Genomic DNA, 13875 nt, shown 5'->3' on the forward strand with positions numbered 1-13875 from the left:
GTTTCGGATAGTAAGAAATACAGAGGAAACTCTGCCCAAATTTTTCCAGGAATATGGAGGTAAATATGTAGATTGAGTACAAAAAGGTTCCACGATACTCGTCGGAATTTAGTTTTCTTCTGTTGGTGGTTGGAGAGCATCTTACGGTAATATTTTATCAGATTTCGCCGACTATTTGGAGACGGAATTTGTGGGATGAAGACTTAAATCTGTGGGTTGTCTGTAATCATATGTATATGTGTATGAAAGTGAATATTGAAGATTCTGAAAGGCAACAGGGTAATGGTACGACTTAGCCGGGGGTGGGACCCCGCTACGAGAATTTTCCGAAAATTTGCTAAGACCCCAATTTGCCCTAAAATTAAGTGACAAAGGTCCTGCGGGGCAATTGACGAAATTATATTAGCCCTAACGCGTCAAAATGCATGAAAGTTTCGGAGTTAAGCGTGCTCAAGCCAGAGCAATTCTGGGATGGGTGACCCCCTGGGAAGTGACACAAAATTTTTCACAAGTGTAAGTATGATAAGTATAAATGGAAATTTGGGGTAATCTAAAGGAAAAGATAATGTGTGGAGTAATTAGTGCCCTTACAGAAGTCGCGCAGACTGATGCGGACTAAATGGGCGGAAATAAAAAGGTGCAATACCGCTCGGGAAATTGAGCGGATTCGAGTAACCGTCAGAGTCGTTCGCCAGTAAGATATTAGTAAAGATATATGTATGTGTGTATGTGTGTGTGTATGATTTTTGTCTGGTACCCATATGGATCACGAGCCGAGTCGCGGCAACTAAAATTGTGATAGACGAAAGGTTTTACTAAGCCGAATACATGAAGCGAAGCAGGGACGACTACCTGAATGTTGTCAAGGGGTAGAAAAGCCCCGATTACATTATAATTTAGTCTGGTATGACGATGTCTGAACAAGAAAATGAGTATGGATGGTAGGAAAGATGAAAGATAAGAAGTGTGAATAAGCGGAATCTCTGAAAGAGTCGATAAGCGACACGTAAGACGATTTGTACGACAACTTGGCAAACAAGTTTCCAGTGAAGGAAAATTTTTATAAATCACTGGAGCCTTAATAGGAGTGATCTGACTCTAATTCAGATTCTATCTGTTATACTTCTACACTTCCGATTCTGACAAGGCTCCGCCTATTACGCTTCTGTACTTCTGAACTCGATTATGTTCCCATCTGATAAATCTTTGCACATCCGATTCTGAATCTGTTTCTGGTTGACATACCTCTGTATGATTAACTCTGATTGCGAATCTGCCTAACACACCTCTGTATGTCTGACTCTGGATATGAATCCGTCTGATATGCCTCTGTACGTCTGATCTTGATCACGCGTTTGTCTGATACATCTCCGTATGTCTGATTTTAATTACGACTCTCTATGATACATTTCTGTACGTCTGATTCTGATTTCGAATCTGTCTGATACCTCTCTGTACGTCTAACTCCGATCTCAGATTTGTCTGACATACTTCTGTACATCTGACTTCGACTACGAATCTGTCCGCCATGGTTTAGTACGTCTGCCTCCGATTACGAATCTGTCTGATATTCTTCTACGCGTCCGGTCCTAGTTCTGAATCTACTGGTATGAAGTGTCTGGTATGAAGAGGGATTACGATAATGTGGTAGGGAACTCAGCAGTGTAACAAGAAATGATATTGACTATGATGTCTGGAAAGCGTTCGTCTATTACAAGAATATAGCTTATAGTTCGATGATTATGTGAGGTATGAGAAAATATATTATGAAGGCATTTGAATCAGTGATGTGAAAAATTACCCAATAATGTTGGTGAAGAAGCCATGTCGGAAGGTCAACAAAGGACAACTATAAAGAGGATCCTCCCGAAGTAGTATGACGCCCCATAAGGTCGATTTAACATTCGAGGACGAATGTTTTTAAAGGGGGGGAGGATGTTACATCCGACATTTTTGCTTATTCGAAAATTCAAGGTAAATTGACTTGCAATGAATAAGGCCACAATTGGACCTTACTTGGCATGAATGTGTAGGTAATGAATACAATGGTGTGGAATTACGAAAGGTGGCCAAGGGCAAAATTTGGAATTTTGGAAATTTGCCTTATGGATTGCAATATGTAGCCAACAAGTTGGACTTAAAAAAAAAAAAAAAAAAACAAGGCCCAAAAGGGGAGGCCCAACCAGCCATGCTATGTAAAAAGAAGGGCCCAAGTCCATGATTTAATTAGGTAATATTATATATGGTTATACATATCCATAGAAGGTTCAAGAAAGCAAGAAAAAAATCAAGAAAAAGGAACAAGACCATTTCGGGTTTGAGAGGAGAAAAAGAAAGAAAAGAAAGAAAAATTTTGGAGCCTAATCCTTGAGTTTAAAATTCAATTCTTGTGGGAATACTACTAAGTGCAAAGTCCTCTACAACTTGGTACAATTAGTTTGGCAAGAGGACAAGTTTAGTGCCAAGTGAAGAACTTGAAGAAAAGTAAGGATTTTATGCTTTTGATATGTTATGGAAGGTATATGTATGTTGTAGTATGTGTGAATGAATGAAAAACATGGAAATTTTGTGTGTTGAAAAATATGCTTGTTGGCCGAATACATGTACATGTATTACATGTCTTGGATGATTTGAATTCTTGTTGTAATTTAGTTGTAGTATGGTGGAAATTGTATTAGAAATGGAAGTGGAATGAATTAGTGAAAATTGAAGAATGTAGGAGGTGGCCGTGTGGTATTGTTATGTGTTGATGGAGTATGAATTTGATCTTGTTTGTATGTTACGTATGTTATGGTGAAGTGAATGGAAAGACAACAATCTTTATTGTCTTGGAAAAATGGTTATCAAGTTGTTGTAGGAAAGTATGCAACTTTGTTATGATTTATGTAAAAATGAAAATGAATGCATCAAGAGGCAAATTATGATTATTGTTGATGAATTTGGAAGATGGAAATGTATAATGAACTTGTATGTTGAAGGTTAGGAAATATTGGAAAAGTAGTGGCTTAATGGAGAGTTTGAATGTTTGCATATCTTATGTATATTGTGTGAAAATGGTATGATATGCCTTCGACGTATGTTGTAATGATTTTGATGGTTGATGAATATGAAAATGATAAGTTTGGTTTGGAAATGTAAGTTTGAACAGAAAGATGTTTCGTTATGTCGAAAGATGGCTAGTGATGCGATAGTGTATGTTTTAATGTCTATTGTTGTTTTGATGTTATTCTGGGTTGTTGTGATGATGAATTGAGCCGAGCTAAGTCTCGGGGATGTCTTATATACAGAGGAAATGCTGCCGAAATTTCGGTAGGCAAGTATGTGTTAAGTTGGACTATTGAAAATTTTGAAACTAACAAATGGTAAACTTGACCATTTCTAGATTTTGGACGAAATTGGGATTGACGCCAAGCGAGCGTAAGGCGCTATCGAGGTATGTGAAGCATTTCCCTTTGTTCCTAGGCATGTTCTGGATGTGATAGGCTCGGCCGCGAGCCTTAAGTACGACTCCGTTCCCCGGAATTCGAGACGGAAAACCGCTCCAATTCCTTCAATTCAATTGAAGCTATTTTCTTACAAATTGCCTTTAAAGTGAGTTTTTGTACAAAATTTTCCTAAACGGAGTCGGAACACTTCCAAACGATTATGGATGACCTCATAAGGTCTATTAGCGATAATTTACATATGTTTCCTCGAGTTGGTCCGAGGCGGGCCCGCAAGGCCCGATATCTTCTGTAATACTTTAAATACTTCCGTTTTGTCCGATTTTCTCAGAAACCATCTGAACTATTATTTTGATCATGATACAACTATTTTTATGAAATTCTTACAAAATGATTTCTGAACATCTGAGAATCTGATTCTGATAATAATCTGTCGTGCCTTCCCAAGTAGGATATAGGCGCGTACTATGCATACTAACCGTATACTCTGATTTTGACTCGCCGTTTGGCACCCTTCAGTCTGATTGAGTCTGTATGTGAGTCTGTATGTATGTGGTTTCTCATGGATCTGTTCGTGGTTGTCAATGCATTCCTTCACTGCGTCCCGGGCCAGGTTCTGTTATCGTGCATATTCCTCTGCATTGTTCACCGCGTCCCTCGGTGTGCGGGCCGGGATCTGTTATATCTATATGATTATGATATATTGATCTGTGTATGGGGATGGCGGCCAGGATGGCATCTGATATGATCTGATCTGATTTGATTCTGTCTGTCCACCGCGTCCCGTACTAAGAGGGCCGGGTTCTGTTTACCGCGCCCCCAGACAGGGCCGGGATCTGTATGTTTGTATGCATGTGCCATCAGTGTTTATATAAGCACGTGCCTCCGTATGATTCTGTATGATTTAGTATGGCTCTGCACTACTCTGCATGCATAATTCTGTCTGGTATACTTCTGTCTGTCCGCCTGAATTTCGACTATGTCTGTATGTCCGTATGGATTCTGGTTCTGTACGTCTGTATGGGTTCCGATTCTGTACGTCTGTATGGATACTGATCCTGCTCATCTGTCCGGATTATGATTCCGTTTGTCTGTCTGAACCATGATTCTATTTATCTGTATGGACCACGATTCTGTATGTCGGTCTGCATCATGACTCTGTCCGTCCGTCTGATGTATGGTTCTGTCCGTTATATTTCTGTGACTCCGGTTCGGACTATGATTGTATCTGTTATGTTTCTGCTTTACATACTCGGTACATTTTTCGTACTGACCCCCGTTCTTCGGGGGCTGCGCTACATGCCCGCAGGTACAGACGCACCAGGTGATACGCCGCCAGCGTAGGGTTCTGATTCAGCTGTTTTGAAAAGCTCCTTTGATCCGGAGCATACACTTTTGGTATATATCTTCTGTTTTCCGTATGTTCTGCATGTATGGAAATTCTGGGTACGACGGGGCCCTGTCCCGTCATATGATTATGTATGTCTGTAGAGGCCTGTAGATAGATGTGTGGGTTACGGGTTTCGTCTGTATGTTAGCCTTATCGGCTTACCTGTAAATGTCTGCATGTTCAGGTATATATATATGTTTGCGCGCGTGCCGTATCTGTATCGGCCTACTTCTGTAATACCCGTTTGAAAAAAAAAATAAAAAATCTGTGCGATACGAAATTCGATCAGGTAGGTACGTACGGGTACCGAGCTAGGGTGCCAGTCGCGGCCCACGGGGTTGGGTCGTGACAGTAAGATTCATTCCTCAAGATCACGATATGGATTAAACTTCTACATGCCGAAGGGGCTGAGTCGTCATCCATATATATAGCCAAAAATAGGTAGCATAATTCCGAGGTTGATGTCCACAATCGTTGAAATACGAATGTGATTCCTACATCAAGATTTGCGGTCGCTACTGCAGTTTATTTCAAGTTAATGTAATCCTGGTTCAGGGATAGTGGTAGTCATGAGAAGAGGCTCCGCACTTGAGTATGCAGTAGTTAACTTGAATATTATGGCTAAATGTTGTAATTCTGGACATAGAGGTTAGTAGTCATCATGAAAGGAATATGATACTGCACTCTGATGTGCAGTCTACATTTGGGTATTTTTGACTATAAGTGATGTAGTCCCGAACTGGTATACCGCAGACTTCGTATGAGGATAACGATGTAGTCGACACCAGATTTGCGACAGTCACCGTAATGTGTGAAAATGATGTGAGACCAAATTTTCAAGGGTGGCGGATGTTATAAGAAACAAAAATGACCCCGCACTTGAAAACATGATTTTCATTAGTAGCATCTTGCTTACGAAAACGACAACCGGATTGGGGTGTGAAGGTTTCGCAAAATGCGGTATAGCCCGACCCAGATCCCAATGAAAGTTATCATTGAAAAATGAGAATATATGAAAATAACGAGAAAAGAGCCAACTAAAGTATCATGATTATTATTTAAAGTTATTTCAAAAAATATACATGCACAAAAGCACACACTTACAGGTAAAAAAGAAAGACAGATGAACGTTCGCCAAGAGCCGGACGAATGACGGAAACTGATGGAGTTAACTTTAAAGCAAAATGGCAAGAGTGCCGCACACGTATGACGTTTATAATTACGATAAAAAATCTTTAAAACACTAATACGTAGGACTCAACATTCGGGAGATGGCTAAAAGCTACCAAGATGGGAGCAAAAGAGCCAGACTCAAGACATGCGGAGCAAACGTGGAACCTTTCTTGGGCAACCGGTCAAAAACCATATACGAGAGCCGAACTTTCTACACTAGGGATTAAAAAATCACTTCAAGCATCAACACTAATAAATCTTTTTCAAAGAATCGCCTCCGGTTCGAATTCCCTACCGAAAATAGTCAAAGGGATTCCATCATAAAGGGATATTCCTTTTCGGGCCATCGAGTTGAACTACAGTTGGCTTGATTCCCAGAACCAGGGATATGTAGGCTACTCACATTTCAAGGATCGGCCATATTCCTATGATTATTTTAGGACACCCTGAGATAGTTTAAAAGTTTCTTTATGTGTTAGTCCTCCCAGAGTCAGAACTATAAACGACTTGAATTCTTATGTAACCTGAGATATGTAGGAAGCCCAGAAATCGGGGTCCGGCCATACTTTCAAAATTTTGTGCAAAGAAAGCTGTAATTTCTATTATTCCGTAAAAATGGTTTGTGAAAATTCGTAGCTTAAGGATGGCCCTGCCATCCTCGAACTCCGAAGGGGCAGTTGTTGACATCTAATTTTCATCTCATAAAACGTGTATTTTAATTTTCAAATTTACCGAGTCCAAGATGGAGTAAGGATGCCCTTAAAAAAAATTAAAAATTTAAAATTTAAAAATCCCGAGAAAATTGCTAAAGTAGACGTATAATTATTATTCCATAAAAATTAACGATTACAAGAAATTATGAGTTATTTACTTTCACAAACATGATTTGAAAAGAAGATACATATCCCGCTCTGTCTAACTCGGGAAAATTGTTAATTAAAACGACGTATGAATTACAGCTCATTTTTTACTGCATTTTTCACATTTTTAAATATTCTCGGAAGTATATCAATATTGGGCTCGTTTTGAAGCTCGTGTTTTAAAACAACATATTATGATTTTTATTTCATCGAAATATTATTTTACGAGGGGCGTATTAGACTAACTAACCTAAAACTATATAAAAACTATGCTACATTTTTATACAAAAAAAAGGAGGGGATTTTATCCATTTGTACCTTTGTTGTTACTATTTGGATAAGGTCTGTTTTGGGGGAAAAGTACGGCCAAGTGGCCTATTTTTATCCATAGAATTCTAAATGCTTAGTTGGATGATTTTTGAAAATTTGAATAAGGATTTTGGGGGGAAAAGTACGGCCAAATGGCCTATTTTTGTCCATAGATTTCTAAATGCTTAGTTGAATAATTTTTGAAAATTTGAATAAGGATTTTGGGGGGGAAAAGCTATGGCCAAATGACCTATTTTTATCCATAGAATTCTAAATTGGCTTGCCTACAAATAGGGGAGGGGGGGGGGGGGGGGGGGGGTGGACATTAAAAATGGGAGAGGTCACATTTTTTTTTTAGAGAGAAAAAAGGGGAAATTTTATCTTTCTATTTTGGGGGAATTCAAAAAATTAGTAGCCTATACACACTCTTACTAAAAATACATAAAATATAAATACAATACATATATATACATAGAAGAATACGGATATCATCCAAAAAATTTAAAAAGACAAAGGGGTTTTCAAAGATTTGTGAAGTGTTGGTGCTTGAATTTGGTGGACTCAATCCCTCCTTTTGATCTTTAGGTTGCCCCATCAAAAGGTAACCTCTTAGTCCATCCTTTATTTCATTTTTAGTTATGATTATATGTTATTTATGATGCTTGTATAGTTGAAATGGATTATGTGCTAGCCTAACATTATTGATATGATTAAGTGAGTATCCTATGGATTTATTACTATTTGAAAAATGAAAATAAATTAGAAGTTTGATTTAGACAATGTTAAGTGATTTTAGGTTAGTTAAATTGATAAAAAATAAGAAAAAGAGTAGTTAAGTTAGAATTTTGACATTGTGTTGGTAGGTTTAGTATGATTTATTCAATATTGTTGGCTTTTGATATAAAAAAAAGAGAGAGAATTTTACGTTGCAATTCATTTTATAAAAGTTATTTGCATTAATATTAGAAATTTTTAAATATTTCAAAAACAACATATTATAGAACAGATTTAGACAATAATTAAACATGAGTAATGTCCCAAATGAAGGGATGAATTTTACTCTCTTTCTCCCACTAAATTAGGAATTGAATGCTAGAAGTTCTTTTTTCCTCTTTTCTCTCTTCCCAAACTAAATTCGGATTAGATGCTAGAATAATATTTTCTCTCTCTCTTCCCTATTTTCCACAAATGCTAATACCACTAAATTAGGGGCTGGATGATAAAACATCATTTTTTTTAATCAAATCCACCATAAAGGTGGAAATTTATTGATAAAGAAAATATGTACATATCAATCCAAAAGTGATTGATCAAATAAATAAATGAACCAAAAACAGAAATGAAAAGGAAAGGAAAAGTGGAACATGGAGATACAGACTATGAATTTGAACAGAATATTAACAGCTATTCAAAAAAGCCTTGACTTGATAACATCTATCACACCTTCAAGTCTCATAGGTGGCATATTTCAAATCGTTTGAATCATTCTTCAGGCATCTTAAAACTGCTGTGATCTTCTGTCCAAACCATCATTGTCACGACCCAAACCCCGTGGGCCGCGACTGGTACCCTAACTGGGTACCCATACGTACCTACCCGATCGAATTCGAATCATACAGATTTTTTTTTCTTTTTCCAAACAGAAGTTACAGAAGTAGGCCGGTACAAATACGGCACGCGCGCAAACATATATATATCTGGACATACAGAAACATACAGATAAGCCGATAAGGCTAACATACAGACGAAACCCGTAACCCACACATCTATCTACAGGCCTCTACAGACATACAAAATCATATGACGGGACAGGGCCCCGCCGTACCCAGAATATCCATACATACAGAGTATACAGAAGACAGAAGATATATATACCAAAAGTATACGCTCCGGATCAAAGGAGCTCTTCAAACAGCAGAATTAGAATCCCTACGCTGGCGGCGTATCACCTGGTGCGTCGGTACCTGCGGGCATGTAGCGCAGCCCCCGAAGAACGGGGGTCAGTACGAAAAATGTACCGAGTATGTAAAGCAGAACATAACAGATATAAACATAGTCCGAACCGGAGTCACAGAAATATAACGAACAGAACCATAAATCAGACTAACGGACAGAGTCATGATCCAGACAGACATACAGAACCGTGTCCCATACAAATGAACAGAATTATGGTTCGGACAGACAGACGGAATCATAATACGGACAGACGAGCAGCATCAGAATCCATACGGACATACAGAATCAGAATCCATACGGACATACAGACGTAGTCGTCTTTCAGACGAACAGACAGAAGTATGTCGGACGGAATTATGCATGCAGAGTAGTACAGAGTCATACAGAATCATACAGAGGCATGTGCTTATATAAATATAGATAGCACACGCATACATTCATACAGATCCCGGCCCTGTCTGGGGCCGCGGTAACAGAACCTGGCCCTCTTAGTACGGGACGCGGTGGACAGACAGAATCAGATCAGATCATATGCCATCCTGGCCGCCATCCCCATACACAGATCATAATATCATACAGACATACAGATGGGGCCCGTACGCCGAGGGACGCGGTGAACAATGCAGAGAAATATGCACGATAACAGAACCTGGCCCGGGTCGTAGTGAAAGAATGCATTGGGACAGACACGAACCGATAAATGAGAAACTACTTACATACAGACTCAATCAAACTAAAGGGTGCCAAACGGCGAGCCAAAATCAGAATATCCAGATAGTATGCATAGTACGCGCCTATGTCCTAGTTGGGAAGGCACGACAGATTATCATCAGAATCGGATTCTCAGATGTTCAAAAATCATTTGTATAAATTACACAAAAATAGCCATATTATACACAAAATAATAGTCCAGAAGTTTTTAGAGAAAATCGGACCAAAACGGAAGTATTTAAAATTTTACAGAAGATATCGGGCCTTGTGGGCCCGCCTCGGACCAACTCGAGGCTACATAGGTAAATTATTGCTAATAGACCTTATGAGGTCATCCATAGTCGTTTGGAAGTGTTCCGACTCCGTTTAGGGAAGTTTTGTACAAAAATTCACTTTAAAGGCAATTTGTAAGAAAATAGCTTCAATTGAATTGAAGGAATTGGAGCGGTTTTCCATCTCGAATTCCGGGGAACGGAGTCGTACTTAAGGCTCGCGGCCGAGCCTACCACATCCAGAACATGCCTAGGAACATAGGGAAATGCTTCACATACCTCGATGGCGCCTTATGCTCGCTTGGTGTCAATCCAAATTTCGTCCAAAATCTGGAAATGGTCAAGTTTACCATTTGTTAGTTTCATTCGTTCCATATTCCAATTTTACACATACTTGCCTACCGAAATTTCGGCAGCAGTTCCTCTGTATATACGACATCCCCGAGACTTATCTCGGCTCAATTCATCAACACAACAACCCAGGAATGACATCAAAACATCAATGGACATTAAACATACACTAAGGCATCATTAGCCATCTTTCGACATAACGAAACATTTTTTCGTTTCAAACTTGCATTTCCAAACCAAACTTATTATTTTCATATTCATTATCCATCAAAGTCATTACGACATACATCGGAGGCATCCATACCATTTTCACATAATATTCATAAGATACACAACATTCAAACTTTCCATTAAGTCACTACTTTTCCAATCTTTTCCTAACTTTCAACATACAAGTTCATTATACATTTCCATCCTCCAAATTCATCAACAATAATCATAATTTGCCTCTTGATACTTTCATTTCCATTTTTACATAAACCATAACAAAGTTGCATACTTTCCTACAACAACTTGATAACCATTTTTCCAAGACACAAGGATTGTTATCTTTCCATTCATTTCACCATAACACACTTAACATACAAACAAGATCAAATTCATACTCCATCAACACATAACCATACCACACGGCCACCTCCTACATTCTTCAATTTTCACTAATTCATTCCACTTTCATTTCTAATACAATTTCCACCACACTACAACTAAATTACAACATGAATTCAAATCATCCAAGACATGTAATACATGTACATGTATTCGGCCAACAAGCGTACTTTTCAACACACAAAATTTCCATGTTTTTCATTCATTCACACATACTACAACATACATATACCTTCCATAACATAACAAAAGCATAAAATCCTTACCTTTCTTCAAGTTCTTCACTTTGCACTAAACTTGTCCTCTTGCCAAACTAATTGTACCAAGTTGTAGAGGACTTTGCACTTAGTAGTATTCCCACAAGAATTGAATTTTAAACTCAAGGATTAGGCTCCAAGAATTTTCTTTCTTTTCTTTCTTTTTCTCCTCTCAAACCCGAAATGGTCTTGTTCTCTATTTCTTGATTTTTCTTGCTTTCTTGAACCTTCTATGGATATGTATAACCATATATAATATTACCTAATTAAAATCATGGACTTGGGCCTCTTTTTTTTTACATAGTATGGCTGGTTGGGCCTTCCCTTTTGGGCCTTGTTTTATTAATTTTGTTGAGCCCAAATTGGTGGTTACATCTTGTAATTCATAAGGCAAGTTTCCAAAATTCCAATTTTGCCCTTGGCCACCTTTCGTAATTCCACACCATTGAATTCATGACCTACACATTCATACCAAGTAAGGTCCAATTGTGGCCTTATTCATCACAAGTCAATTTATCTTGAATTTTTCGAATAAGCGAAAAATGTCGGATGTAACAATCATCTATGAGCCAAAACCACTTTCAAATCTACATCAGTGTCAGAGGAGCATACATGCTAGACTAGATATGTGTACTGTCCATACTAGTGCATACAACATTTGAATCTGCATCTGTTGCTTATCAATCTGCTGGTCTTTGAAATCTGTCAATGTTCAGCTTAATCTTTATCATGAGACCAGGTTTGTATAGTATTTGATCCATAATTATCACAGCCTGCTACTTTGATCATGTGTATCACAACATTTGAACTAAGGAATGAGCATGCAAAGCACACTAATACCACCCTAATACAGATGCTGCAAATACTCATAATCAGGTGACAAACTGTGCTCAGTGATGATATCAATCTGGTGCTTTATCTTGAATGGTTCTTATTCTCAAGTTTGGAATTCCTTTCTTCTCCAAATTCAAAATCTAAAAATATAATTAAACATCATAAAAAGCGTGTTTTTATTTTATTTTGATGGTATAAGTACAATATAAGTAAGATCTTTGAGAATATGCATGATTATACTTAATAATACACAAAATTATTGACAAAATTAATGGCATATTCCTGATATGTTTATGATATTAAACATTTATACCATAAAATATGTCATAATTATGAAAAGCTTTAAAAAAAAATTATATGCTCAAATATAACATATTTGTGATATATTTACCACTTAAAATTTAATTACAGCAATATATACTTGGGATATAAAAAACATGTCATATATTTTCTAGATATATATACATAAAATACACGGTTACTAATTTAACATACATCTAATATATTTTTTTATATTTTTAAAAAGATGTGTACATTCTTTTTCTGAGCATAGATTGTTTGTATACTTGTGTGTGTGTGTGTGTATAAGACGTTTTATTGATGAACTATATAAGGAAGCTATCCTATCTGCATTTGTGTTTTTGCTTATTTATAGGGATTATTAATTGGTGTCCTTATTAAATGGAATGTAATAAGTTGTTTTCATTATGGAATAAATCCTTAAATTTGTTAAGTTACATTAATCCTACCAAGACATGGGTTATGCTTTTTTTTAAGGGGGGGGGGGGGGGGGTCAGATATTATTTGGCTAAAACTAATATGTTTAATTTTGTGCTCAAATTATGTAATGTCAAATCTAACATTTTCTAGTTATGAAACTTAAAAAAAAACTTAGTTCTTGTGAGTTTGTTACTAATTCATAGCAACTATTGAGCCTTTTGCATAATTGTCCTTTTATTTATAAGTATGATAATTATGGGCTTGGCTTAAATGCATTGTAATTCATTTTGTCTTTGTAAATTAGATAATTGACCTCGGCCTGTTACTAATGTTTTGTACACCTATCTTTTGTGACCTCCCAAATTTATTGGTGGGTCTTTCGAGTCCCACTAACATTTGTAGATCGAGTCAACCCCTATTATGGAAGGGCTAAGTAGGGGTGGGCGTTCGGTTTTTCGGTTCGGTTTTATCAAACTTCGGTTTGGCTATTTCGGGTTCGATTTTTTGAAGGTGGACACCGAACACCGAACACCGAACCAAACTAGTCTGGTTCTTTCGATTTTGGTTTTTTAAAGTTCCGTTCGGTTTTTTCAATTCGTTTTTTTGATATGATATTAGAAGCGATTCCCTTGACACTAATTCATATTCTCAAAAGTAATAAACTATAAAACTGATAAATTGAAATCAAAATCAAACAAACAGGATATACAAGAATAGAAAACTATAACCATGATATGGGATTACTAGGCATTATATACATACCGTAAGAATAATTAAGAAAACACATAAAGGACATACATTAATCCTAAAGACACATCCTAGTTGCCTTCCTTAACATATTTGATTTTTCTCAACTGAAGTAGAAAATTAGGGATACAAATGCAAAAGAGGGCTTGTTCCAATTGAGTTTTTTTGGCTTTAAATTTAATGGGCCTAGACTATTTTAATTTTTTTTGGGTAATGTATTAAATTTCGGTGTGTGTTCGGTTT

The sequence above is a fragment of the Lycium barbarum genome, chromosome 4 (genome assembly GCF_019175385.1).
Source record: "Lycium barbarum isolate Lr01 chromosome 4, ASM1917538v2, whole genome shotgun sequence".
NCBI classification, from domain to species: domain Eukaryota; kingdom Viridiplantae; phylum Streptophyta; class Magnoliopsida; order Solanales; family Solanaceae; genus Lycium; species Lycium barbarum.